A 25,572-nucleotide genomic window follows, 5' to 3' on the forward strand; every position below is an offset into this window, starting at 1 on the left:
TGTTTTCTATCCAAAGCCAATAATTATATGCATATTCTAGTTTCTGGGCAGTAGTAATAACCAGATTAAATCGGGTACGTTTTTTATCCGGCCGTGCAAATACTGCCCCCTACCCTAGAGAGGTTATGACATGTAGCTAGCTAAACAATGAACCTAATCCCAACTCAAGACGTTCTACCCTGCATGAATATCCATCTCCTTAGTTGTCATACTCTAATTCCACTGATTTCAAAACTCAGTCCTCCAGAAAGTGGAGAGCAACACTTATGCAGTACTACTACGGGATATATTTTTTAAAAAGCCACTTAGACAGGATTACCTACACATACTGACCAACTCAAATAGACAGAAGCCTGCAACATGGCAGACCAATCCGAACTCATTTCTCGGCATGTCCAGCCCACTCATTAAGATGGCGCCGACAGACACGGCAGCTCTGCTTGTAGCTCCTAAGCAACTTTGTGGCCATCACTAGTCGGCTACCACCCGGCTACTCAACCCTGCACATATAGGCTGCTGCCCTATAGACATAGACATGGAATCACTGGCCACTTTAATGGAACACTAGTCACTTTAGTAATGTTTACATACAGCTTTACTCATCTCATATGTATTTCCTGTATTCTATTCTACTGTATTTTAGTCAATACCAGTCAGACATTGCTCGTCCTAATATGTATATATTTCTTTATTCCATTCTTTTACATTTGTGTATTGTTGTGAGTTGTTAGATTCTACTGCACTGTTGGAGCTAGGAACACAAGCATTTCGCTACACCTGCAATAACATCTGCATGTGACCAATAAAATTTGATTTGATTATCTCAGCCAATCATGGCTAGTGGGAAAGTAGCTGTCTTTTTCTGTGGCTAAATGAACTAGGCTGGTAATGTAACAATTGTATTTATATTTACTGATGGCATACAAGTGTTTTTTATTAAGGCACATGTTCCATGTTCACATGCTCCATAAGGCATTTTTGCCGAACAGAATGGATTTTCTTTCTTCATTTCCCATCTCAGTTTTTCTACCAGAGCTGCTGCCACAGACATGAAACTAATGAGTTAAAATCATAGCATCTTGGAAAAGCATTTCTCTTATATATATTTATGAAATCATGAGCAAATTACAGCCATTTTATAATCCAGACATGAACATTTCTCTCAGTCAAGGCTGACATTAAACCAGCCGATTGCACCACTGTTATACCCTCTCCATCTATAAAGAGAAATCCCACTCATCCATTTATGGAGATTAAGGTGTGGGCTAGGACTTGTGAACTCTGGTTGGTTTCTTTGTCATATGAATACATGCTTAGGTTACCGGAATGTTATCAAGCCCCAGGTTAAAAAGTGAAACCAAATTTATAGGCTCTAGATGAAAATACAAATGTCTATGTATTGCTGTGATAAAACTACCTGTTAGGGTACATTGATCAATCACTCTTTCGTAATGGAAGCCGCTTTGTTTCCACCTATTTTAGAGTTTTGAAAAGCTGTAGTGTAACCCTCCTGGGACTTTGCTTGTTGGCTGAGTTTAAGAGCAACACATTCCAGAGTGAAGTTTCCACCACAAACAGTCTGAGGGGAGATGTTCCCACAATGCCTAGTACAGAGGGCTGTTTGAGAATAGCCAAGAGGCAACATGACTGTATTCTGGTGCCAGGTTCAGAAAGCACAGCTCTGTATCATCACTCCATTTCTCTTATAAGGTCACATACTCACTACTAGGAACTCCACTGCATCTTACTAACAGACTAAAACAATGCCTGATGGGAGATTGATGGTGATTTTCTGCTGCATGGGAAAGCAAAGTAGGTCTTTACTTTAGACTTCAATCAGTTTTTTATTTGTCTGCATAATTTAATGTCTCCACATGTAATCAGCCCTCTCTTAAAGTAATGTCCATAATTTGTCAGTTGAATTGGTATCCACGTGCACTTACTCAATTAACACACATTTGCATATTGGCAGAACTTATTGTCGATACCGCACGCCATGCATATGCTCCAGGTGTTTCTTGAGTCAAAAGTAATTTGCTCGGTTCTTACTTTCTGGTCAATGTCCATAACGTCTACAACATTTATTATGTAGATTTCAGTTTAGTCCCCATATGCCGCGCCCATGCTTCCTCTGCCCGTAATATGTTGAAACATTTGAATCCTAAGGAATTTGACCTTCAACAGATTGTGATGCATAATGCATGGCTGAACAACAGAGAAGACATTTTTAAACAGCTCCAGGTAAACATAAACTGAGAGACCCTGAGTCGCACACTCACAAAACAAATGCATTTTTAAGCCGACGATTTAATAAGCCACAGTAACTTTACTCACTGTCCAATGATCTTTACGAGAGCGACTCCAGGCCGAATGGAGTAATACGTGCAATATGTATCTCTTGATACGTGTGATATTTTGAGGAAAGCATCATAAACTCATTTTAACCTGTTGGGGATAGGGGGCAGTATTTGCACGGCCGTATAAAAAACGTACCCGATTTAATCTGGTTACTACTCCTGCCCAGTAACTAGAATATGCATATAATTATTGGCTTTGGATAGAAAACACCCTAAAGTTTCTAAAACTGTTTGAATGGTGTCTGTGAGTATAACAGAACTCATATGGCAGGCAAAAACCTGAGAAGATTCTGTACAGGAAGTCCCCTCTCTGACCATTCCTTGGGCTTCTTGGCTCTGTTTATTGAAAACCTAGGATCTTTGCTGTAACGTGACACTTCCTACGGCTCCCATAGGCTCTCAGAACCCGGGAAAAAGCTGAATGATGTAATTCCAGCCCCAGGCTGAAAAACTTTAGCGCCTTTGCTAAGTGGTCTATCAGAGGACCATCAGACTGAGGCTCGTGCACGAGGGGATCCCATGTTTTTATTTTCTCTCTCTTTGAACGTAAACACGCTTTCCCGGTCAGAATATTATCGCTTTTTTTACGAGAAAAATTGCATAAAAATCGGTTTTAAACAGCGGTTGACATGCTTCGAAGTACGGCAATGGAATATTTAGAATTTTTTGGTCACGAAACGCGTCGTGCGCGTCACCCTTCTTTACCCTTTCGGATAGTGTCTTGAACGCACGAACAAAACGCCGCTATTTGGATATAACTATGGATTATTTTGAACCAAACCAACATTTGTTATTGAAGTAGAAGTCCTGGGAGTGCATTCTGACGAAGAACAGCAAAGGTAATAACATTTTTCTTATAGTAAATCTGACTTTGGTGAGGGCTAAACTTGTTGGGTGTCTAAATAGCTAGCCCTGTGATGCCGGGCTATCTACTTAGAATATTGCAAAATGTGCTTTCACCGAAAAGCTATTTTAAAATCGGACATAGCGAGTGCATAGAGGAGTTCTGTATCTATAATTCTTAAAATAATTGTTATGTTTTTTTGTGAACATTTATCGTGAGTAATTAATAAATTCACCGGAAGTTTGCGGGGGGTATGCTAGTTCTGAACGTCACATGCTAATGTAAAAAGCTGGTTTTTGATATAAATATGAACTTGATTGAACAAAACATGCATGTATTGTATAACATAATGTCCTAAGATTTTCATCTGATGAAGATCATCAAAGGTTAGTGCTGCATTTAGCTGTGATTTGGGTTTATGTGACATTATATGCTAGCTTGAAAAATGGGTGTCTGACTATTTCTGGCTGGGTACTCTGCTGACATAATCTAATGTTTTGCTTTCGTTGTAAAGCCTTTTTGAAATCGGACAGTGTAGTTAGATTAACGAGAGTCTTGTCTTTAAAATGGTGTAAAATAGTCATATGTTTGAGAAATTGAAGTAATAGCATTTCTAAGGTATTTGAATAACGCGCCACGGGATTCCACTGGCTGTTACGTAGGTGGGACGAAATCGTCCCACTGGCCCTAGAGAAGTTAAGAGGAAAACATTATGTTGTTGACCTTTGGGCCTTCAAAAAAACAGCATAAGTCAAACAATATTGTGCTTTAGTCCCCATCCTTTGTTTTCATGATGGTTACTCTCCCAACTTAGAGTGTAGTACTTTGCCTTAAATGGATGGATGACAAGGGTTTTGATACCATGGTGAACTGTTAATGCTTTTCAGGAAGTTTTAATGATATAAACTAACTTTTGAGAGTTTATTCTAATTTTAAATCATTTGTATACCATACCTGTCACAAGCGTCGTATTGATGAGACCAAGGCGCAGCGTGTAGAGTGCTCATTCTTACGTATTTTAAGAGAACACTTAAACAAAGAAAAAACAAACGACAGCAACCCAGTTCTGTAAGGTGCACAGACTATACAGAAAACAACCACCCACAACCCACAGGAAAAAACTGTCTGCCTAAGTATGGCTTCCAATTAGAGACAACGAAAGACACCTGCCTCTGATTGGAAACCATACTCGGCCACACATAGAAAATGAACATAGAAAATGAAAACTAGAACAAATCCCCATGAAACAAACCAACCCCAAAAAACACAAAAACAACATCCCCTGCCACGCCCTGACCATACTACAATGACAAATGACGCCTTTTACTGGTCAGGACGTGACAATACCAGTTAAAAGTTGACACACTTACTCATTCCAGGGTTTTTCTTTATTTTTACTATTTTCTACAATAGTGAAGACATCAAAACTATGAAATAACACACATAGTAACCAAAAACATGTTAAACAAATCAAAACATATTTTATATTTGAGATTCTTCAAAACAGCTACCCTTTGCCTTGATGACAGCTTTGCACACCCTTGGCATTCTCTCAACCAGCTTAATGAGGTAGTCACCTGGAATGCATTTTACTTAACAGGTGTGCCTATTTAAAAGTTAATTTGTGGAATTTCTTTCCTTCTTAATGTGTTTCAGCCAATCAGTTGTGTTGTGACAAGGTAGGGGTGGTATACAGAAGATAGCCCTATTTCAAAAAAGACCAAGTCCATATTATGGCAAGAACAGCTCAAATAAGCAAAGAGAAATGACAGTCTATCATTAATTTAAGACATGAAGGCCAGTCAACTTTTAACGTTTCTTCAAGTGCAGTCGCAAAAACCATCCAGCGCTATTATGAAACTGGCTCATGAGGACTGCCACAGGAAAGGAAGATCCAGAGTTACCTCTGCTGCAGAGGATAAGTTCATTAGAGTTACCTGCCTCAGAAATTGCAGCCCAAATAAATTATTCATGGAGTTCAACTAACAGACACATCTCAACATCAATTGCATGGAGACTGCATGAATCAGGCATTCGTGGTCGAATTGCTGCAAAGAAACCCCTACTAAAGGATACCAATAAGAAGAAGAGACTTGCTTGGGCCAAGAAACACAAGCAATGGACATTAGACAGGTGGAAATCTGTCCTTTGGTCTGATGAGTCCAAATTTGAGATGTTTGGTTCCAACTGTCATGTCTTTGTGAGACGCAGAGTAGGTGAAAGGATGATCTCCGCATGTGTGGTTCCCACCGTGAAGCATAAAGAAGGAGGTGTGATGGTGTGGGGGTGCTTTGCTGGTGACACTGTTGGTGATTTATTTAGAATTCAAGGCACAATTAACCAGCACGGCTACCACAGCATTCTGCTGTGATATGCCATCCATCTGGTTTGCGCTTAGTGGGACTATCATTTGTTTTTCAACAGGACAATGACCCAACACACCTCCAGGCTGTGTAAGGGTTATTTGACCAAGAAGAAGAGTGATGGAGTGCTGCATCAGATTACCTGTTCTCCACAATCACCCAACCTCAACCCATTTGTGATGGTTTGGGATGAGTTGGACTGCAGAGTGAATTAAAAGCAAGATTGTTGGAAAAGTATTCCAGGTGAAGCTGGTTGAGAGAATACCAAGAGTGTACAAAGCTGTCATCAAGGCAAAGGGTGGCTACATTGAAGAATCTAAAAAAAAATATATTTTGATTTGTTAAAACGTTTGTTTACTACATGATTCCAAATGTGTTTTTTTCATTGTTTCGACGTCTTCACTATTATTGTACAATGTAGAAAATTGTAAAAATAAAGAAAAAACCTTGAATGAGTAGGTGTGTCCAAACTTTTTACTGGTACTTTACAGCAATTGTATTTTCTGAAAATTTCCTCCATTTAAAATGAAGTTATTATCAGGTATGAAGGTAAGACCCAGATGCAGACACGTCGAATTAACCATGGTTTAATAATCCAACAGCGGCAGGCAATAGACAGGTCAAGACAGGCAGGGTTCAGTAAACCAGAGGAGGGGCAACGGTACCGGACGGCAGGCAGGCTCAGGGGCAGGACAGGCAAGGGTCAAAAACCAGGAGGGCGAGAAAGAGAGTGACTGGAAAAAGCAGGAGCTGAGAACAAAAACGCTGGTTGACTTGACAAACAAGATCAACTGGCAACAGACAAACAGAGAACACAGGTATAAATACACAGGGGATAATAGGGAAGATGGTCGACACCTGGAGGGGTTGGAGACAATCACAAAGACAGGTGAAACAGATCAGGGTGTGACAGTTATTGTGTCAATAATTTATGTGTCAATAATTCATTATATTCTATATTTCATTTTTTTCAAGGAGACGATTACTTTATTAAACTAAGAGCAATTCATTTGAACTTTTTAATAAAAGGATAAGAATATAATCTAAAATAAGACACTGTAAAAATAATGAACATTGATGTATTTAACTATTGCACAGATTTGAGCGTATCAAATGTAGGCTGCTAAATGGTCTAAATTACACAGAGAAAATGTAAATAAAATGCATTAAAGATATTGGTTTGTTTTACTCCCTATGTATGGAAGCAGATTCATGCCAAAACAAATAGAAATAAAATTACTTACTGACATGCATATTGAAGTGCATGAATGGTATACATGCCTTTGGCGTAGGGACATTTAAGCTGCTAGATTTGTGTCTTGGACATGGCAACCCTGAGAGTGATTGCTCACCAGCTTTTCCCAGTGCTGTAGGTACTGAATATACCCAAATACTGTCCCATAAGAGTTACTTGTTTTCCTATTCACTGGTATTGTAAGCCTAGAACAACAGAGGATCCCCCCATGGCCTAACCTTATTAGAACAAACAATTCCATGACCAGGGGAAAATGTTTGTGTTAAAATTAGGTAGATAATATATGGATATGTGCTCATGTTCTACACCAAGTTGGGTAAATCCCAGAAGCAACAGTGTTTTTTTCTTTGACATTTAAAAAAAAAATAATAATAATCTTTTGTTTTTTTTCTTTATTACCCTCCAACCCTACCACCCTTCCCCCAATTGGAGCAAACTAGTGAACAACAACGCTTATGCCTGTATTTCCAGCTTGTACATTGTCACGTGTGCTCCCTCTCTGGCCTCTAGGTCACCAGGCTGCTCGTTATGGCGCACACCTGTCACCATCGTTACGCACACCTGTGCGTCATCAGACTCACCTGGACTCCACCACCTCCCTGATTACCTTCCCTATATATGTCACTTCCTTTTGTTCCTTCCCCAGGTGTTATTGTTTCTGTTCCAGTGTTATGTCTATGTGTTGTTCGTGTTTCTTATTTTGCATTATGTTGCGTTTGTTTATTAAAACACTCACTCCCTGAACTTGCTTCCTGACTCTCAGCACACATCATTACAGAATAACGCCTCACCTAAGGGAACCATCAGGGAGTGTTTATTTATTTTTTTCAGTGGAAATGATGTCAGGTCCGGTAGCTGCTACAGGCCTTCATGCCTCAGCCAGGTCGCCAGGCTCCCCTGCCTCCGCCGGCTCGTCAGCCTCTCATGCCTCATACGGGTTGCCAGGTTCCCGCACCACAGCCGGCGACAGGTTCCCGCGCATCAACAGGGGTGACCAGTCCGCTCCTGATCACCGGTATTGTCCCTTTGGTTGAGGTCCTGCGGCTGAAGCCGAAAGCGCCGGGGAGGGGGTGCCGTCACGTATGCTCTCTCTCCGGCGCACTAGGTCGCCATGCTCCTGCGTCTCAGCCGGTTTGACAGGTTTCCCGCGCCTCAGCAGAGGTATCCGGTCTGCTCCTGATCCCTGGGATTGTCATTTTGATCGGCGTCCTGCAGCTGGAGCCGCGTGTCAGGGAGGGGGTAGTGTCACGTGTGCCCCCTCTCTGGCCTCTAGGTCACCAGGCTGCTTGTTATGGCGCACACCTGTCACCATCGTTACGCGCACCAGACTCACCTGGACTCACCTCCCTGATTATTTTCCCTATATATGTCACTCCCTTTGCTTCCTTCCCCAGGCGTTATTGTTTCTGTTCCACTGTCATGTCTGTGCGTTGTTCTGGTTTCTTTTTTTGTATTATGTTGCATTTATTTATTAAAACACTTGCTTCCCAAATCTCAGTGCACATTGTTACATACATACAAACATACTATAGACATTTTATGGACACAGTCTATTTTACAATAGTTTTATTTTGTTTGTTTTTAACTCTTGTCCTTCCGCTACCCTAAACCTCTCCCATATATTTATGATGTCCATCCGGTTCAACCCCTCGAATCTATCTCAACACCATCCATATTGGATTTATATTTGCCATTGTCACGTCCTGACCAGTAAAGGGGTTATTTGTTATTGTAGTTTGGTCAGGACGTGGCAGGGGGTGTTTGTTTTATGTGGTTCGGGGTTTGTTGGGCTATGTACGTAGGTAGAGGGGTGTTTGTTTTATGTGTTCCGGGGTTTTTTGGTTTATGTTCTATGTTAGTATATTTCTATGTTCTAGTCTAGTCCTTCTAGTTCTATCTTTAGGGTTTTGATTGACCTTCAATTGGAGGTAGCTGTTCCTCGTTGCCTCTGATTGAAGGTCCTATGTATAGGGGTGTTTTTGTATTGGGATTTGTGGGTAGTTGTCTCCTGTTTTGTGTCTGTGCACCTGACAGGACTGTTTAGTGTCGGTCGTTGTTTTTTGTATACGTATTTCTTTTGTTTTTCCTTCTTTTATATTTAATAAAGAAGATGTGTATACACGTTCCCACTGCACCTTGGTCCAATCCTTGTGACAGCCATATTTTTCAACTGTGCTGTGATGTTCACAAAAGTTCTGAACCTTTCTATTCTCATTCATTCTACAGATTGTAAATATAATGATTTATTTTTTGCTAAAGTATTATATTATTGATCGATTGACTATGACTTTTCAGATCGCCCAGTAGTGCTATCTGCAGGGTTAGCTCCAGGTAAATATTGCAATTGTTCAGCCATTCCTGGACCTGTGACCAAAAACAAGCTACATACGGACAGCACCAAAACAAATTATCTAATGATTCTGCCTCTTCGCAGCAAAATCTGCAGAGCTGGGAAGGTTCTATCAGTGTTTGTATATGAATTCATAAAGCCCTTTCAGCATGCCCATGCTGTTTTAAGATGATTGCACACCTCAATCCACCAAGGAACAAATACACTATTTTCTTAGTAGATTCATGTTCTTCCACAAACAATTCTCGGCAATGAGTTGACGCCTGTGTTTTTAGCCGTTAGAATCTCTGAGGCAGATACCTCTTACTGTTTTGTTGGTCTGACGATGTAACCTGACACTGTGAACTAATGGAGTCCATTTAGGAAGTCCTAAAATGGACACCTTATAGAGATTGGTAAATTCCATTAAGACTTCCCAGGTCAGCACGCGCTGAAACCTAAACAAATTACTGCAAATGTAAGGAAGATGTTTTTAGTGACTCATAAGGGTACTCTTTACTACTCCTTCAGAGTTCATTGCCATTTTCAAAAACCATTAACTTTTCCATTTGTATAGTAAGAGCTTTTAATTAGGCTTCGCTGGTGAAACGCAAGCCTAAAAACCCTTCAGATCAATTCTAGGCATATGTTATTTTCCCATAGTATGCAACAGCTGCTGTTCTGTAACATTTATAAATATACTGCTCAAAAAATAAAGGGAACACTTAAACAACACAATGTAACTCCAAGTTAATCACACTTCTATGAAATCAAACTGTCCACTTAGGAAGCAACACTGATTGACAATAAATTTCACATGCTGTTGTGCAAATGGAATAGACAACAGGTGGAAATAATAGGCAATTAGCAAGACACCCCCAATAAAGGAGTGGTTCTGCAGGTGGGGACCACAGACCACTTCTCAGTTCCTATGCTTCCTGGCTGATGTTTTGGTCACTTTTGAATGCTGGCGTTGCTTTCACTCTAGTGGTAGCATGAGACGGAGTCTACAACCCACACAAGTGGCTCAGGTAGTGCAGCTCATCCAGGATGGCACATCAATGCGAGCTGTGGCAAGAAGGTTTGCTGTGTCTGTCAGCGTAGTGTCCAGAGCATGGAGGCGCTACCAGGAGACAGGCCAGTACATCAGGAGACGTGGAGGAGGCCGTAGGAGGGCAACAACCCAGCTGCAGGACCGCTACCTCCGCCTTTGTGCAAGGAGGAGCAGGAGGAGAACTGCCAGAGCCCTGCAAAATGACCTCCAGCAGGCCACAAATGTGCATGTGTCTGCTCAAACGGTCAGAAACAGACTCCATGAGGGTGGTATGAGGGCCCGACGTCCACAGGTGGGGGTTGTGCTTACAGCCCAACACTGTGCAGGACGTTTGGCATTTGCCAGAGAACACCAAGATTGGCAAATTCGCCACTGGCGCCCTGTGCTCTTCACAGATGAAAGCAGGTTCACACTGAGCACATGTGACAGACGTGACAGTCTGGAGACGCTGTGGAGAACGTTCTGCTGCCTGCAACATCCTCCAGCATGACCGGTTTGGCGGTGGGTCAGTCATGGTGTGGGGTGGCATTTCTTTGGGGGGCCGCACAGCCCTCCATGTGCTCGCCAGAGGTAGCCTGACTGCCATTAGGTACCGAGATGAGATCCTCAGACCCCTTGTGAGACCATATGCTGGTGCGGTTGGCCCTGGGTTCCTCCTAATGCAAGACAATGCTAGACCTCATGTGGCTGGAGTGTGTCAGCAGTTCCTGCAAGAGGAAGGCATTAATGCCATGGACTGGCCCGCCCGTTCCCCAGACCTGAATCCAATTGAGCACATCTGGTACATCATGTCTCGCTCCATCCACCAACGCCACGTTGCACCACAGACTGTCCAGGAGTTGGCGGATGCTTTAGTCCAGGTCTGGGAGGAGATCCCTCAGGAGACCATCCGCCACCTCATCAGGAGCATGCCCAGGCGTTGTAGGGAGGTCATGCAGGCACGTGGAGGCCACACACACTGCTGGTCCTCATTTTGACTTGTTTTAAGGACATTACATCAAAGTTAGCTCAGCCTGTAGTGTGGTTTTCCACTTTAATTTTGAGTGTGACTCCAAATCCAGACCTCCATGGGTTGACAAATTGGATTTCCATTGATTATTTTTGTGTGATTTTGTTGTCAGCACATTCAACTATGTAAAGAAAAAAGTATTTAATAAGATTATTTCATTTATTCAGATCTAGGATGTGTTATTTTAGTGTTCCCTTTATTTTTTTGAGCAGTGTATATGCATAACTGATCAATAGACGAGTAGTGTTTTTTCAGGAAGTCCTGACATCTGTAACACAGGACTAATGGCATGCATGGCAGGTTCAGCATCGTGGGGGAATAAAGACCCATTAAAGGATATGGGTAATAATTAGCGTGGTAGAGACCGGCCTGACTAAAAGCGGGGACCTCGGCCTAAATGATGATTGGTCGTGGCAAAAGTCTAATTTGCATCAGTATTTAGATGTCCTGCGGTTCATTTTTGCAGAGTTTGTTTAAGTGTCGATAAGATAGGCTGTTGTCTTAAAATATTATTGTATTTTCCCCACTGTCATCCTCACTGTGACATTGGAGCCTCGGCGAACTGGTGACAATGAGGAAGAAGTAATCCTGTGGATGTTGATAATCCACTGTTCTGAGAAAGCTCAAACCGTATTAGGCCTACATTTACCTGTAGTATTTTCACCATGAGTGAAAATCTGCCACTTACCTAGGTTTTATATATGAACCAATATGTTGGGGAGGAGTAGACTTGCACTCAAGCTGCTTCAAACGGAACACACACACATCCGCCCACTCCCTCCTCTTCTCTTGTTTCTGCTATCTAGAAAAAGGGGAAGCAGATAAAGATGTTGCAGTGCTAGCTAATTACTAGTGTGGCCTGAAGGCAGAGCCCCGGGCTGCATTCCACTCTCAATCCTCCACAAATGGGCATTTTAGGCTTATTGTCTGAATATTGCTTTCTCTTTAGCAGTATAAGGAGAAAATACAGTCAAAATTAAGATATGTGTTAGCCTCCATCGTGGAGCATATTGTTGTTACCCAGGGGAAAAGTTATTATCCTTCCTCAAATCGAGAATACAATGAAACTTTTAGTTCCTGGATCTATATTGTGTCTTGTTAAACTACAGCTATCCATTTGTACAGTAGAAATCTTGTTTCTCATGGTCTGAGAGTCCTTTAGGTGCCTTTTGGCAAACTCCAGGTGGGCTGTCGTGCCTTTTACTGAGGAGTGGCTTCCGTCTGGCCACTACCATTAAAGTCTGATTGGTGGAGTGCTGCAGAGATGGTTGTCCTTTTGGAAGGTTCTCCCATCTCCACAGAGGAACTATCGGGTTCTTGGTCACCTCCCTGACCAAGGTCCTTCTCCCCCGTTTGCTCAGTTTGGCCGGGCGACCAGCTCTAGGAAGAGTCTTGGTGGTTCCAAACTTTTGGAGGCCACTGTGTTCTTGGCGACCTTCAATGCTGCAGAAATGTTCGATACCCTTCCCCAAATTCGATACCCTTCCCCAAATCTGTGCCTCGACCCAATCCTGTCTCAGAGCTCTATGGACAATTCCTTCGACCTCCTGGCTTGGGTTTTATGTAGCCTAGCTCATGTAGCCTAGCCTATAAGCCTATATGTTTTGATAAGGTTTGTATCGCAACTAAAGTGGACAAATAAATTCTTAAAATTAGGCACATTAATCCGCTTTACAAGGGGTGTAGAACCTATCTGGCATACTTAACCTCTTGGGGCTAGGTGGGACGCTAGCGTGCCACCCGTGGTGCACTCCATCAACAGCAGGTGCATTTCAAGAGCGGCAAATTTGAATCCAAATAAATGTCAAAATTCAAATTTTTCAAAAATACAACTATGTTACACCATTTGAAAGATAAACATCTCCTTAATCTAACCACGTTTTACGATTTCAAAAAGGTTTTACGGCGAAAGCATAAATTTAGAGTATGTTAGGACAGTACATTTACAAGAGTTGTGTGTAATGTTTTGTCAAGTCAAAGACAGGGTCACCAAAACCATAAAACCAGCTAAAATGATACACTAACCTTTTACAATCTCCATCAGATGACACTCCTAGGACATTATGTTAGACAATGCATGCATTTTTAGTTCTATCAAGTTGATATTTATATCCAAAAACAGCGTTTTACTATGGCATTGATGTTGAGGAAATCGTTTCCCTCCAATAACCGGCAGTCAAGTCAGCGTCACAAATTAAATAATTAAAATTAGAAAACATTGGTAAAATATTATATTGTCATTTAAAGAATTATAGATTTACATCTTTTGAACGCAATCAACTTGCCAGATTTAAAAATAACCTTACTGGGAAATCACACTTTGCAATAATCTGAGCACTGTGCCCAGAAAAATACGCGTTGCGATACAGACTAGACGTCATGTTGGGGAGATCTAAAATCGAAAATACTATGTAAATAATCCATTACCTTTGATTCTCTTCATCAGATGTCACTTCCAGGTATCACAGGTCCATAACGAATGTAGTTTTGTTCAAAAAAGCTCATCATTTATGTCCAAAAATCTCCGTCTCGTTAGCACATGATGTAAGCCAGCCGGACTTCTCGTCATGAACGAGGGGAAAAAATATATTTCCGTTCGTTCAAACATGTCAAACGTTGTATAGCATAAATCATTAGGGCCTTTTTTAACCAGAACATGAATAATATTCAAGGTGGACGAATGCATAGTCTTTTATAACGTATTGGAACGAGGGTACCCAACATGAAGTAGCGCGCCAGGTGTCTAATGGGACATCACCGTTCCATGGCTCTTGTTCGGTCAGATCTCCCTCCAGAAGACTCAAAACACTTTGTAAAGGCTGGTGACATCTAGTGGAAGCAATAGGAAGTGCCAAAATATTCCTAAACCCCTGTGTTTTTCAATGGGATAGGTTTAAAGTCAATACAACACATCAGGTATCCACTTCCTGTCAGAAAATGTCTCAGGGTTTTGCCTGCCAAATGAGTTCTGTTATACTCACAGACACCATTCAAACAGTTTTGGAAACTTTAGAGTGTTTTCTATCCATATATAATAAGTATATGCATATTCTAGTTACTGGGTAGGATTAGTAACCAGATTAAATCGGGTACATTTTTTTTATCCAGACGTGCAAATGCTGCCCCCTAGACCCAACAGGTTAAGCTGTGTGTGAGTCAAGTTTGGGGAAGATCATTTTCACCATAAAAATGCACCTTTATAATAGAAGCATTACATGCATAATCACATTTGCGGTTACTTTTGATAATGGTGTTTTCTCGTGAATGAAACATTTGCGCTTATAGCCCACTGCCGTATCCGTATTGCTGTGCTTATAATGAAGAAATAGCCTAATAGTTTATCACTTTTTAAGCCAAACGTACTGATCTGTTGCGTCAGCCTCATAGCATTAAAATGTTTTTTTTTATGCTAGTTGCATTAATTTGTGGGATGCAATAGATCCCAACTGTCCCTAGACGGTTTGGAATATTTATTTCTCACACAGAATAGGTCAACGTTTGTACTATGGGGGTAGTAGATTGACATAGGTTAGTGCTTTTGCTGTTTGTTAGGCCTACTCATCTTGTTGCCTGAAGAAAAGTAAATGTGGACAGTTCTTCCAGTATCTTCAATATGCACCTCGGAATTGGATAAGGACGTGAGCAGTTGCATCCCCAAAGTGTCTATCTTCACTTGTAGCCTGTGAGAAAGACCCAATCACGTGATGGCAAACCATGTGAGTGAGAGGTGCTTTGGCGCACGCAGCCCTCAGGGAGAAGGGAACAACGGCCACTGGCCGCAAAAGGCATGGATTTTTTGGGGGGTACATTATGGCCATGCTAAGAGGATGACGCAGGGAAATTCGAGGCATTGTCAAATGCTTGTGAAATTGTGAATGAGAGACTGATGAAGTGTGTACAGCCTGCTCAAAATATAAAGCAAAGCTCATGCCTTTCAAGCTACTGTTTTCAAATCATCATTAGAGTCATATCATGCAGCCTTTAAATGTATTAAAAATGAAATCATATTGCCCAACTAAAGTTACATAGTTCTAAATTAAGCATATAGGAGTACCTGTTTCTTTGTTAACCGCTCAACACAGAATAGCCGCATGTGCGGACTTCGTTTGGAGAATATATCCTTTCTATTTTATTCAGCTTTGTTCAATTGTGTTTCTAAATACTATAAAATACTATACAATATTGCCACAGATTTATAAGCAAATCTTGTCTGATAAATGAGTGTAGCCCTAGTGTAGCCCACAGCCGTATGGTATAGCCAGATCAGGACTTAACATTAGGACAACACATAGTATGCTATTCTGTTCTTCTGAAATAGACTACATGTTCTTCATATCATGTTTCTTTAGACCTGTCTAAATAAATAATGGATTTATTGTGAAGGTGTAGGCTATGTAGATGTTCCAAAGGTTTGCATCAGTGGCTTGTAGGCTATGTGTGTAAGGCAGGAGATGCTAAATTTTTTATGTTAATTCATGTTCAATTACCGTGAGACGACAGTTGTTTGCGTAACAATCACTGGCTGATGAAATGTCCACAGCCCTAGGTGTGTGCACCTTTCCAAATCATGCCCAATCAATTTAATTTACCACAGATGGACTCCACTCAAGTTGTAGGAACATCTGAAGGATGATCGATGGAAACTGGATGCACCTGAGCTCAATTTCGAATCTCATAGCAAAGGGTCTGAATACTTATGTAAATAAGGTGTTTCTGTTTTGTATTTGTAATAAATTTGCTAAATATCTAAACCTGTTTTCACTTTGTCATTATGGGGTATTGTGTGTAGATTCATGAGGGGATAAAATTATTTCATACAATTATGAATAAGGCTGTAACGTAACAAAATGTAGAAAAAGTCAAGGGGTCTGAATACTATAGCTATATTGATCACTTTGGCTATAAGGAAAGGCATTTTACACTTTTCAGAGCTGTATCCTCAAAGCCAAGTCTCTGTGGTAGATATCTAAATGAATAAGTGTTGTGGCTCCTCAAGGGAAAACATGCATTGCTTGAATATGAGGTGGATATTCACAATAAGCTCATAGAACTAGGTGACCCAAAAACGTGTTTAATTCTACTTACTCAGGACCACTAACAACCTCTGCACGTTGAAGTCATTTCACACAAGACGTAAACAGATGTCTCCCATGGCTCCCATGTTTTTTCTTACTTTTTCCATACATGTTGGTTCAGTTCTATGCAAATTTCTCATTGCATTTAACAACTGATATTTCTAATGGTTCCTCAACCACCTCCGAAGGTGGTCATCTGCAGCCAATCACGATCAGACACTCAACCGGAAACCTCCAACCTCACTGTCTGACCTTCATCCAATCACAGGAACGTTATGACACATGTCATTTTACTGGTGCAAATGGGGTCAGATGCTTTCCCTTTCTATTCAGTCCTGTATTGCGGTGATACAGACCTGTGAGCTTCTGCATAAAAGTCTTTATCAGTAGCTCCTGAACCCAGTGATCCTCGCATTGACAGGGGAAGTCAGTAAAGTCAGAGGAGTCTAGCAGACTCTGGAGCTAACATGATTACTGGTGACATGGTTGTGGGGATCCTGAGTGGCGCAGTGGACTAAGGCACTGCATCTCAGTACTAGAGGCGTCACTACAGACACCCTAGTTCAAAGCCAGGCTGTATCACAGTTTTGTCCGGTGTAAGCTGTCATTGTAAATATTTTTTTGTTCTTAACTGACTTGCCTAGTTAAATAAAGGTTACATTTAAAAAAAGAAAAATATATATTTACCTTGTCACAACACAACTGATTGGCTCAAATACATTAAGAAGGAAAGAAATTCCACAAATTAACTTTTAACAAGGCACACCTGTTAATTGAAATGCATTCAAGGTGACTTCCTCATCAAAACAAATCAAATCAAATGTATTGGTCACATACACATGTTTAGCAGATGTTATTGCAGGTGTAGAGAAATGCTTGTACAGTGAAGCTGGTTATAAGAATGCCAAGAGTGTGGAAAGCTGTCAAGGCAAAAGTTGGTTACTTTGAAGAATCTCAAATATAAAATATATTTTGCTTTGTTTAACACTTTTTTGGTTACTACATGATTCCATATATGTTATTTCATAGTTTTGATGTCTTCACTGGTATTCTACAATGTAGAACATTTTAAAAATAAAGAAACTCTTGAATGAGTAGGTGTGTCAACTTTTGACTGGTACAGTATATTTTATATTTTTTTGCCGAATAGTTTAATATTAGTTTTGAAATGACGAATCTTATTCCAATCTTACAATGTTGATTGGGGGACAGCATACAGTGTTACTCACTCTGACATATGCCTGTTTACTTTTGGTACATCCAGCATGCATACTGATGTTTTTAAAGGTGCTTTTCTCATTACACTTTAAGCAGTGGGTATACTTTCCCAGCATTATAACCTACCTGCAGCTGTTTGTAGCTGAGTGTTTATATTTCATTGGACTAAATTTGATCCAGTGTTTTTAATTAGCTTCCTCATGGACTTTTGCAGAGGATAGAATGATCTGTTTATTAATTAATTAGCCATATGTTTATTTATATTTCATTAAATTAGCTGCTAATGAATCAATGGGCAAATAAAAAATTCTAATAATAATGATTTTTAATTTCTCTGAATTACTCTTCATTCATTGTACCAGGTGAAATACAAGAGCCTTTTATGAATGATAACTTGAGGATACAACTTGTTCTCTCTTTTTTAAGGAACATTTTATTTTTAGCCTCTTGGCAGCTGTTACACAAGCTTTTGTTTTCTAGGTCACTGAGACACTACAGCAGGATGCCAATCTCTAGTGACATCTCACATACACTCTGAAGGTGACCAAGTGCATGAAAAAATACCCAAATATCCACATGACCAAAAACAAATGATTTCTCTGACTTTGTATTCTCTCAGTGTGAGTTTAAAGCCATTGGACAGTATGTTGAAATTAAGAATCAGGAATGCATACTATGAAGAAATCCTGGCAGGAAAAAAAGGGTACTGTTTAAAAAGCACCGCATGCATTCCTGATTGTCCATGTCATTTCGACACTGAGTACATCTTGTCAGGAAAATACATACTGTTAAAAAAGCAGTGTGGGTTTGAACTGCTTTCATTGTAAAGATTATCAACAGTAAATAGCCAATTCTCTGCCTTTCTGTTTACTTGAGTACAGGTCACAGAGCTTTGTTATACCGATGCTGTAACATTACTGGAATGGCTATTGAATTCTTATAACATGCATCACTATAGTATTTCAGGGTCACACAAAAACATCCAGTTGTCTGTGTACAAATTCAAGGGAGATGGTAGCAAACACGATCTTTCAACATCCACCAATATTTATTTAAATGTATATTTCACTCCCCGCTCTATACCATCTACTCCCTATGACAACAGTCTATTGAGGTCAGTGTTTATATACATTTTATTTGTACATTGATGTGTTCCCTCACGATAAGCTCCACAACACGTTGTGAGTAACGATGAGTCATGAGCAGCAGTAGCTGTGGCCCAGTCCCAGGAAAGTTGAGCCAGTCTTCTAAACATCTTGGCCCAACCACTAGCTGTGTTCTAGTGGTGAGCAAGGACATAATTGGATGCTGGAAACTTGGCATTAAGAGAGTGGGGTGATTAAGCTGAATGTCAGACACTGAACAAGTTGTCTGTCCAAAACTGCCTTTCTTCCTCACAGTATGTCCCTGCTGGGTTGGAGACAGGCACACAAACAGACTGCTTGTCATTCCCTAGATCTACAGCCAGGTCATTTGTGTAGCAGAGGAGACTTGAGCTATTAAAACTAAATGGCTCAGAGAGAATGTGTCTGCTGCCACAGAATGTCTATCTCCTTGACCAACAGATTAACTTTTTGGTGTAGGCCCGCCTAAGTACTTTGCTTGTGGAAAGATTTGACCTCTATCATGGAAAGGCTAATTCTGATCATCAACAGAACACAATTCTAAGTTGTACTGTAGTTAGCCAAATGGAATTCACAAATGAATTCATATGTAGGCCTGCAGTATTCTCTGGACCTATAACCAATCAGGTGTCAGACCTGAGCTTTCTCAACAAGGCTGTGAAGCCTTTGAACTCCTCCTACACAGTAACCTCAGCAGAAGATAGCTGAAGTCTATGTCATTTGAGTCATGGCACCAAAGTAACCAACTAGGTATCAAACCTGGGTGTGTGCACCTCAAGACGCCTGCTAGTCTAAATCCTATAGGCGTTATGCATGGTTAGTGTTGATATTGTTAATGCTGATACTGTTTTTGACGTGCAATATGAAAAACACTGACTAGCAAAGTCCATTCAAAATAGATTAGGGAATGCATCAAGTAGAATACATTAATTGAGCTACTAGTTCTCCATGTATTTTCTTCTTTTAAATCTATAATAAATGAACGTTAAAAAATGTTGGAGCATAATGGCTGCCGTGGAGCCATATAGGCTTCTTCATCTATTGCCAGGACTTGGGGGATAATAAGGTTGGTGGTTTCCATGAGGAAGCTGCAACAGGACCAGGAAGTCCCTGTGGAGGCTGTGATGGCATCACAGAGTGAAAGGCAGGCTTATTTTAAACGGACAGGGCCTGTCCCTAACTGTTCCCAACGCCGCCACCTTGGCCCAGGCCTGTGTGACAGATGGAGTGACTGGCATCTCTTAGCAGCTCGAAGGTGATGGCTAGAGGCCTAATGGGCTCCTCTCCTCCATCCTCCTCCACACAGCCTCATCCTGCTGGGGAACACAGACACAGCAACTCAAGGACATGTTGTGCTGTGCAGCGCTGTAACTGCCATGGGTAGGGATTAGGGAATGGAAATGTGTCTAAGATGCATCATTATTACCGCGTATTCTGTCTGTATTCACCCAAGGCAGTGCTTTGATTTGATATTGGCCTCAGTGGTTTGAATAAGAGCAGATTTTGGATTTGCCTTTTGACTGATATTTTCCCATTGAATTGTGAGATAAGATTATTTCCCAATTTAGATAACATAATGCACTGACAGCTCTGCATTGATTAGTCTTTTATGCTGCCGTCCACAATCAAGAAATCCAACACAGTCTACAAATCTGAGCCCATAATATTCACAAAGTGCATAAAACATAACATAACCAAGTCCCAATGGAATTGAGAAGGCTGGTTTGCCACTCAGACTGACCTGAATGATATCACTGTTAGATAACTAATAACTGAATATGTCTGCCCCTCTGTCTTTTCCATTCCCCTCTTCAACGTGTAATGACACATTCTGATTAGGCGCCATGAACGATTAAACAAAAAATTGCTATTATTTTCCTCGCATAAAATAGTGCAATTAGTTATTTGTGATAAAAGGAAGATCAGCTTGTGTTAATAAAGTCCCGATGTATTACATGTGTTACACATTACCAATAGATACACTACTTGGCCATAAGTATGTGGACACCCCTTCAAATGACTGGAATTGGCTATTTCAGCCACACCTGTTGCTGACAGGTGTATAAAATTGAACACAACGCCATGCAATCTCCATAGACAAATATTGGCAGTGAATTTCAACATGGCTACGTCATAGGATGCCACCTTTCCAACTAGTCCGTTCATAACATTTCTGCCCTGCTAGAGCTGCCCCGGTCAACTGTAAGTGCTGTTATTGTGAAGTGGAAACATCTAGGAGCAACAACGGCTCAGACGCAAAGTTGTAGGCCACACAAGCTTACAGAATGGGACAGCCGAGTGCTGAAGCACGTAGCGTGTAAAAATTGTCAGTCCTCGGTTGTGACACTCACTACTGAGTTCCAAACTGCCTCTGGAAGCAATGTCAGCACAATAACTGTTCATTGGGAGCTTCATGAAATGGGTTTCCATGGCCGAACAGCCGCACACAAAAAACCCAAGATCATCATGCGCAATGTTGGCTGGACTGGTGTAAAGCTTGCCGCCATTGGACTCAGGAGCAATGGAAATGTGTTCTCTGTAGTGATGAATCACTCTTCACCATCTAAAAGTCCGACGGACTAATCTGGGTTTGGCGGATGCCAGGAGAACGCTACCTGCCCGAATGCATAGTGCCAACTGTAAAGTTTGGTGGAGGAGGAATAATGATCTGGGGCTGTTTTTTATGGTTCAGGCTAGGCCCCTTGCAATGATTTTCTATATGATTTTGTGCTTCCAACTTTGTGGCAACAGTTTGGGGAAGGCCCTTTCCTGTTTCAGCATGACAATGCCCCCGTGCACAAAGCGAGGTCCATACAGAAGTGGTTTGTCGGGATCGGTGGGGAAGAACTTGACTGACCAGCACAGAGCCCTGACCTCAACCCCATCGAAAACCTTTGGGATGATTTGGAACGCCAACTGCGAGCCAGGCCTAATCGCCCAACGTCAGTGCCCAACCTCACTAATGCTCTTGTGGATGAATGGAAGCAAGTCCCCACAGAAATTGTCCAACATCTAGTGGAAAGCCTTCCCAGAAGAGTAGAGGCTGTTATAGCAGAAAAGGGGGGACCAACTCCATATTAATGCCCATGATTTTGGAATGAGATGTCCGCTGAGCAGGTGTCCACATACATTTGGCCATGTAGTGTATATTTAATTGCCGATCTCATTAATGTCTCATTAAATTACACAGCACGGCTAAATCCCCCACATGAAAAAGGAAAGGGATTAGAATTTGTATAACCCACTTCTACCTCTTGCTGCATCAGGAGGCCAAAGTTGTGCTCTTGTAGAAGTTGTGCTCTTGCTGGAGGAAGTCAAATCTGAGTGATTAATTGTTGCAGGCAGTACTGATGTGCAGGGAAAAAGAGACGTCTGTCTGAGACCCACAGCTAATTTACAAGACTTGAGAAACACTACAGCTCCCAGAGTCTTTCCCAATCTGCTGGCTGAGGCTGAGAGGCAGAAGACAATAATTTGTGACAAGCTGTCTGTGGCTTGGAACTGTTTTTTTCAGGCAACGTGTGTGGAACCTATACATGTACATCTCCTTGATGCTCCTGAAGCGGTTAATTCCCTAACTTGGAGATGTCGGAGCTCGGGCTGCTTAAAGATGCTGACTGTGTTGGCACTGTTTATGTCTTTCAACTGTCCAGCATTGACTGCTAATGTATTAGGTGTTGTAATACAACTTTTGAAAGACATAAAACTCAAACAGCATTGATAAGTGTTGTGTAAGGTAAACTCTAGGAGGGTACTAATGTGTAGCCCATATTTAGTCTGTATATTTAGGGATTTCCAAATGAATCGTAACCTGAGAAAGCTCAATCTATGGCTGCGGACCAAACACTTAAAAGACACACCATATCTTCTAACACCTCAAATGAAGTTAACATCTGATGATGTATCATGACGTCTGACAAGTATACACTTGCAGGGCAAGGGGCGAGGGAAGAAGGAATGATTTTTAAATGGACCAGCCTTGGCCAGAAATTCCTCACTCGATCGTCCCGCGATGATTGTGTTTTCAGCCACCGGCGGCTTATAGGTGCTTTATATGCGCTACATTCAGTTATGATGGCATGTCTACTTATATTAAATATATCATTATTAATATACACCTACTGTATGATAGCTAGCAAGTTAATAAGCTAACTAACATTACCCTGCCTAGCTGGAAATTCTGAAGAAGGGAAATGTCTTATTTCTACAATTTCCAAAAGATAACCAAACAAAAACATATTGACTTTTTACATAGTAGCAAAATGTCTAACTTTTTTGCATTCATTTTTACTTACACTTGTTGACTTCTCCATTTCAATTTTTTTTATTTTTTTATTTGACCTTTATTTAACCAGGTAGGCCAGTTGAGAACGTTCTCATTTACAACTGCGACCTGGCCAAGAGAAAGCAAAGCAGTGCGACACAAACAACAACACAGAGTTACACATGGAATAAACAAGCGTGCAGTCAATAACACAATAGAAAAAAATCTAGATACAGTGTGTGCAAATTAGGTAAGATTAGGGAGGTAAGGCAATAAATAGGCCGTAGTGGCAAAGTAATTACAATTTAGCAATTAAACACTGGAGTGATAGATGTGCAGAAGATGAATGTGCAAGTAGAGATAATGGGGTGCAAAGGAGCAAAAATAACAATATGTGGATGAGGTAGTTGGATGGGAGATATGAGTCTCCAGCTTCAGTGATTTTTGCAATTCGTTCCAGTCATTGGGAGCAAAGAACTGGAAGGAAAGGCAGCCAAAGTAGGAATAGGCTTTGGGGGTGACCAGTGAAATATACCTGCTGGAGTGCGTGCTACGGGTGGATGCTGCTACGGTGACCAGTGAGCTGAGATAAGGCAGGGCTTTACCTAGCAAAGACTTATAGATGACCTGGAGCCAGTGGTTTTGGCGACGAATATGAAGCGAGGGCCAGCCTGCGAGAGCATACAGGTCGCAGTGGTGGGTAGTATATGTGGGTTTGGTGACAAAATGGATGGCACTGTGATAGACTGCATCCAATTTGCTCAGTAGAGGGTTGGAGGCTATTTTGTAAATGACATCGCCGAAGTCAAGGATCGGTAGGATAGTCAGTTTTATGCGAGTATGTTTGGCAGCATGAGTGAAGGATGCTTTGTTGCGAAATAGGAAGCCGATTCTAGATTACATTTTGGATTGGAGATGCTTAATGTGAATCTGGAAGGAGAGTTTACAGTCTAACCAGACACCTAGGTATTTGTAATTGTCCACATATTCAAAGTCAGAACCGTCCAAAGTAGTGATGCTTGACGGGCGGGTAGGTGCGGGCAGCGATTGGTTGAAGAGCATGCATTCAGTTTTACTTGCATTTAAGAGCAGTTGGAGGTCATGGAAGGAGAGTTGTATGGCATTGAAGCTCGTTTGGAGGTTAGTTAACACACTGTCCAAAGAAGGGCCAGAAGTATACAGAATGGTGTCGTATGCGTAGAGGTGGATCAGAGAATCACCAGCAGCAAGAGCGACATCAATGACGTGTACAGAGAAAAGAGTCGGCCCGAGAATTGAACCCTGTGGCACCCTCATAGAGACTGCCAGAGGTCCGGACAACAGGCCCTCCGATTTGACACACTGAACCTTGTCTGAGAGTAGTTGGTGAACCAGGCGAGGCAGTCATTTGAGAAACCAAGGCTGTTGAGTCTGCCCTTAAGAATGTGGTGATTGACAGAGTCGAAAGCCTTGGCCAGGTCGATGAATACAGCTGCACAGTATTGTCTTTTATCAATGGTAGTTATGATATCGTTTAGGACCTTGAGCGTGGCTGAGGTGCACCCATGACCAGCTCGGAAACCAGATTGCATAGCGGAGAAGGTACGGTGAGATTCTAAATGGTCAGTGATCTGTTTGTTAACTTGGCATTCGAAGACCTTAGAAAGGATAGATATAGGTCTGTAACAGTTTGGGTCTAGAGTGTCTCCCCCTTTGAAGAGGGGGATGACCACGGCAGCTTTCCAATCTTTGGGGATATCAGACGGGTTGCAACAATTGCGGCGAATAATTTTAGAAAGAGAGGGTCCAGATTGTCTAGCCCAGCTGATTTGTAGGGGTCCAGATTTTGCAACTCTTTCAGAACATCAGCTATCTGAACATTTCAGAACATCAGCTACATATGTTGTTTTGACATTTTCACTGACTTTTCTAAGCAAATGTACAATCATCGCAAATTGAATTATAGGGAGTTAATTGTACACTCGCAAAGCCGACTAAAAACGAGGGCTGAGGGGCTTACGTTGCAAACTTCCCTTGCTTGGCTAATTATTTGGACCACCCTCCAAGATGGCGACGGGGATTCCCCCACGGGCATAAGGTTAGGGTAAGTGGACATGGGTGTGTCATTTAAGTGTTTGGACCGCAGCCTATATCTATATCCTGGCAACCCATCATTATGCACAACTGACAACCATCATTATGCAGTCCTGCGCCTCATCATCAGACACACCTGGACTTCATCGCTTCCCTGATTACTCCCCCTTTATCGAGCACTCCATTGTATTCACCCCTCAGGTAGTATTGGTTATATTTCCTTGACAGACGGTTCGCTTGGTTTGTATCGTTCTATGTTTGTTTATATTAAAATCACTAACTGCTTCCTGATTCCCTGCATCGATGTTACAATGACTTATTTGTAGTCCTTTAGGGCCGACATAGGCAACATGATTATGTAATTTGCGTCACCACACTTGTTGTTAGTGAGTAATCCTGATTAACCACTACCATGCATCTCTTCATTAGACAGATAGGGCCTCTCCAATATCACCGACCATTGCCCTGGCTCTCATTCTCTAGCCCTGGCTCTCATTCTCTAGAATGAGAGCCATCTAGAAAAGAGAAAAAAGAAAAAAAAGAAACTGCAACAATGATCAGGGGAGAGACAAATCTCCAGCCACGATCACCACGACGACAGACTCAC

Source organism: Salmo salar, chromosome 20 (genome assembly GCF_965601325.2).
Source record: "Salmo salar chromosome 20, fSalSal1, whole genome shotgun sequence".
Classification (NCBI taxonomy): domain Eukaryota; kingdom Metazoa; phylum Chordata; class Actinopteri; order Salmoniformes; family Salmonidae; genus Salmo; species Salmo salar.